The 5,392-nt window shown below is 39.3% G+C and overlaps 1 protein-coding gene across 1 annotated transcript in view; it reads left to right on the top strand.

Annotated features, from left to right (window-relative positions):
- LOC106880176 (uncharacterized) overlaps positions 1-5,392 on the top strand; it is a 9,788-nt gene that overhangs the window by 2,289 nt on the left and 2,107 nt on the right. The window lies entirely within an intron of this gene.

Below are 5,392 nucleotides of genomic sequence, written 5' to 3'. Positions count from 1 at the left end.
AAGAAGCTTGCTTCCCAACCACATGGTTCAGGGTTCAGTTCCACTGTATGACAACTTAGGTGAGCGTCTTCTACTATAGCTTTGGGCTGACCAAAGCTTTGTATCTATCTATCTGTCTGTCTGTCTGTCAGTCTGTGTATGTGTCTTTGTGTCTGTGTTTGTCCTCCTCCCCCCCATCACTGCTTGACAACTGATGTTGGTGTGTTTACATCCTCGTAACTTAGTGGTTTGGCAAAAGAGGCTGATAGAGTAAGATACTATGCTTAAAAAAAATAAGTCCTGGGATTGAGTTGTTCGACTAAAAACCCTTCAGGATGATGCACCAGCATAGCTGCAGTCGAATGATTGAAACAAGTTAAAGAATAAAAGAATAAAAGAATATATATATATATATATATATATATTCATAAAAGGCTTCTAGATAGTTTCTGTCTACTAGACGCACTCAGAAGGTTGGTCCAGAGCTACAGTAGAAGACACCTGTTCCGAGTGCTGGGTGGTGGGACTGAACATGAAACAATGTGGTTGCAAAGTGAGTTTCTTAACCACCCAACCATGCCTCTCTATACCAAAAGAAAAACAAAAAATATGAAAAAACACTACCCAAACTAATGGGAAAAATGACAAATGATATTTTTCTTTCTTGAGATATTTTAGAATCATAACCATCATTTATTTATTTATTTATTTATCTATTTATTGATTTGTTTATTTATTGTAAGAATGGAATGGTTCGAAGACATTTTTGTAAAAATATCAGGAACCACTACTACCTACTAACTGTTTCAGTAGCCTGTAAAACTGGTGATATTCTGTAAATGGGAGTCTATTTTTAGTCACACAACAAAGAATTTTCATTTTTTTCTCTCTTTTCCTATTTAAAAAAAAAATTTTTGCTGTCTTTTCCCTTGATATGTATATTGTTTTTCTTTGTTTCTTTCACAATTTGCCAGAAGAAAAATAGATTTTAAATGATTTAAGGAGTTAAAATATTTATTACTGCTACAATGTATATTTTTTTTATTCAAGGACTTAACTCTTTCATGAACATATCATCATCATCATCATCACTGCCACCACCACCATCATCATCATTGTTTAACAACTGCTGGCATAGAGTGGGCAGTTTGACTGGAGCTGTCCAGTTTCTGATTGTCTGTTTTGGCATGGTTTCTATGGCTGGGTGCCCATCCTAATGCCAATCACTTTACAGAATGTGCTGGGTGCTCCTCATGTGGCACTGGCATATCAACATTGCTTGTATAAAGACACATGACCTAGTAATTTGGGTTCGTTTCGAGGTCACATGGTCATGGGTTCTGCTGTTCCTTCACTGGACAGTTGTGTTCTTAGCAAAAGTGCTTCAGTTGTAATGCATACCAGTTACGTACTGGTGCAACCATCTCTCTGTCTCCAGCTGTCACATCCATGTTCTTCTGAGTCACGAGGGAGATGGGGTGTCTGAGAATGCGTTCATGTCTTCTCGTAACGACATTGGCACATAAAACAACCAGCAAATGCATGGCACATGTTACCCAGCTGTATTCAGTTGGGGGTGATGTTTGGCTGTACAAAACTGCCTATTTGGTGTGGGGCATGGCTGTATTGTTATGAAGCTCGCCTTGCAATCAACATGGTTTTGGGTTCAGTCCCACAGCATGGCACCTTAGCCAAGTGTCCTGTACTATAGCCATTGGTTGACCAGTGCCTTGTGAGTGAATTTTTTTAGACAGAAATCGCATGGAAGCTCATCATGTGTGTGTATGTATTTTTGTTTGTGTTTGCCTCCTCACCACTGCTTGGCAACTGAGGTTGGTTTCTTTGTGTGTCCATAACACACACACACACACACATGCATGCCCACAGATGCACACGCACATGTATGTGACAGGCTTCCACACAGTTTTCATCTACCAAATTCACTGTCAAAGCATTGGTTGACCCAGGGCTATAGTAAGACACTTGGCCAAGCTTTTGCACTGTGAGATTGAACCCAAAACCGCTTGGTTGCAAAGTGAGATTCATAACCACACAGCTAGGCTTGCGCCAGTATATACACAAATGTATATATACAAATAAACATATACACATACACATACGTACACACATTTTCATGCACACACACACACATATGCACACGATGATATTCATACATGCATATGTATACATACACACGCATATATCTATATAAGGTTCATACACATATGTGCATACACACATACATGCACTTTGAAATTGAATATTTTGTATTGTTGAATCAAAGACAATCTCAGGCAATTTGTTATTACAGAAAGCAACATTTAAAAATTAACAAAATAAAAAAAAAAATAGATATAGAAATAATCTGCTCCAAACCAAAACCAATGCCATACCATACCAAACCAAACCAAACCAAACCAAACCAAACCAAACCAAACCAAATCAACAACTCTTATTTTTATTCCTTTTGTTTTCGTGGTATTCCAAATATATGTGTACTGCTTAAGTAAAGTAATATATGTCTTGACTATCAATTTAGAGTCAGAAGTACTTTTATTTGGTAAAAGCAAGTGGCAGCTACACTGTATTTTCTGTGAATTATCATTGATTCTATCAGCTATTTCGACACAGAGACAATAGCCGGCAGAGTGACATAGATGGAGCAGATGATGAGGATTTTATTATGAGGTTTTTTTATAAATTTATGGACAAAAGGAGATCGATACCGTTGTTATTATTATATACTTGTAAATAATGATTTGATGTTTACATGTGATTACGATGACAATGTTTTGGTGAGGAGTGCAGGGGAATGTGCAAGGCAGGATGGTTAGGGAAGTTTTGGAGGAAGGTTGTTTTGTTTGAGTTGGATTGCATGGGAAGCTTACAATATTATCGGTATTATTGGTACTTTTATTTAATAGGTCAAATTTCTCTTTCTTACTAATCACTGTTGCCACTCCACCATCACATTAATGTAACCATCACCTCCACCACTATTCCTCTGCTATCATTACAGTATTTGCCAACATCACCACCACCACCACCACTGCCATCACCACCAACACTACCACCACCACCACTGCCACATAATAATAATGATAATGATAATAATAATAATAATCCTGGAATTTTCAGGGAGGTGGGGGCTAGTCGATTACATCAACCCCAGTGTGCAACTGATATTTATTTCAACTCCGAAATGATGAAAGATAAAGTTAACCTTGGTGGAATTTGAACTCAGAGTGTAAGGATGGACAAACTGCCGCTAACCATTTTGCCTGGCGTGCTAACGATTCTGCCAGTTGGCTGCCTTAATAATGATAATAATAATAATAATAATAATCCTTTCTACTGAGGCACAAGGCCAAAAATTTTGGAGGAGAGGACTAGTCGATTATATTGACCCCGGTATTTGACTAGTACTTGATTTATTGATCTTGAAAGGATGAAAAGCAAAGTCGACCCCAGCAGAATTTGAACTCAGAATGTAAATAATAATAATAATAATAATAATCTTTTCTACTCTAGGCACAAGGCCTGAAATTTTTGGGGAGAGGGCTAGTTGATAAGATCTACCAGTTATTAGGGTCCCAGTTATGGGTTAACTAGCATGGTGACTATTCTCTGCCTTACTTTCCTTCCTTCATCAAATCCAGAACAGTGTCTGTTCAACATATAGCAGCTGCCCTAATCATACACTCTCTGCATTTGTCTGACATTCGGCAACATGTTGTGTGTTTTATACTGCTATTAGCTACAACAGGTCAAATTTTTAAAATTCATTATAGTGCTTGCTGCACCTCTTTGCAACACTGTCACTATAACATTAATATATGCATTTTGATGTGGTGGTGGTGGTGACAGAGGTGCAACCAACAAAAACTAGGATTACTGATCATTACTGAGTTGATTCAACTAACCGCAGCACTGCACCTGCTAGCAGGAGTGCTTCTCTAATCGTTAACGGATCCCCTTTGCTCAGTGCTGATATAATGAGATTACTTACAGGTGCTACTTTATCATTGCTTATATGCACAAAACTGCAGTGTTAATAGGGATGTATCTCTGGATAGATGCAATGCCATGGTGTATCTTCTTTTTTATGATGCTACTGTGAATAAATAAATTAATCAAAATGCAGTGGTAGTAGTAATTTGATACTGAGCAGATGCAACTAACTGCTGCACTGCAGTGGTACTACTCAATCAGTTTCACATGCAGTCAGCTGCAGTGGCAATAATAATGCATCTACTGGCAAGATGGGGGTGGGGGCTACTCTATCAGTAATAACTTAACATACCCACTTGCAGTTGGGGGTTAGTGTTGCACCATAGTGTAAGATGCACATAAGAGATGCAACAAACTGTTGAACTGTATTGCAGTGTCACTGTTCTATTATTTGTTCTCAACTGCAGTAATGGTATTATAAGTACTGCCACCGCTACTACTACTACTGCTACTACTACTACTGCTGCTACTACTACTACTACTACTTCTACTATTACCACCGCCACCACCACCACCACTACTACTACTACTACCATCACCACTACTACCACCACCACCACCACCACCACGACTACTACTACTATTACTACTACTACAATCAGAAGCAGGTGTACCCTCTGCTCTTCCAAGATATACTGCATTGTGAAATAATGCAGCCAGTGGATAGGTAGTATGGGAGGTACAATGTTAACTACAGGCTAGCACACTGCTATAGTAGTAGTAGTATTGTGGGGGTAGTAGTAGTAATTATGCTGGTGGTAGTCAGTGTGTAGTGGTGGTGGTGTAGTAGTAGTGTTGGTGGTAGTAGTCAGTGTGTAGTGGCAGTAGTTTTATAATAGTAGTTGTGTTGTGGTAGTGTGAAAGTGTAGTAGCAGTAATAGTGGTGGTGGTAGTATAAGTGGTAGTATGAATGTACTAGTACCAGGTTAGTGCTGGAAGTATGGTGGTGGTGGTGATGATTGTAGTAGTGGTAGAAATTTGATAGTAATAGTGTGGTGGTGTTAGTGTGTACTAGTGTGATGGTGGTAGTTGTGCTGTTGGTGGATTACACGATAGAAACTGCTGTTACTACACACTGTTGCAGCTAGTGGTTGCGTAGTGCTGCATTACAATCTGCACCACTGTATTTGCAGTGGTTTGTGGCTTAGTGATGGGCCATCACCACCACCACCACCTAATACCACCAGTATCATCACCATCACCATAACCATCATCACTACTACCACCACCATCACTAATACCACCTACTACCACCACCACCACCACCACCACCACTACCACCAATACCATCTACTACCACCAATACCATCTACTACCACCACCATCTACTATCACCACCACTACCATCACAATATCACAACCACCACCACCACCACCAATACCTCCATAGATCGGAAGAGCG

The sequence above is a fragment of the Octopus bimaculoides genome, chromosome 12, assembly GCF_001194135.2.
Source record: "Octopus bimaculoides isolate UCB-OBI-ISO-001 chromosome 12, ASM119413v2, whole genome shotgun sequence".
NCBI lineage: Eukaryota > Metazoa > Mollusca > Cephalopoda > Octopoda > Octopodidae > Octopus > Octopus bimaculoides.
Note: the sequence above shows the minus strand (reverse complement) of the source record. Positions and strands in the feature narration are given on the sequence as shown.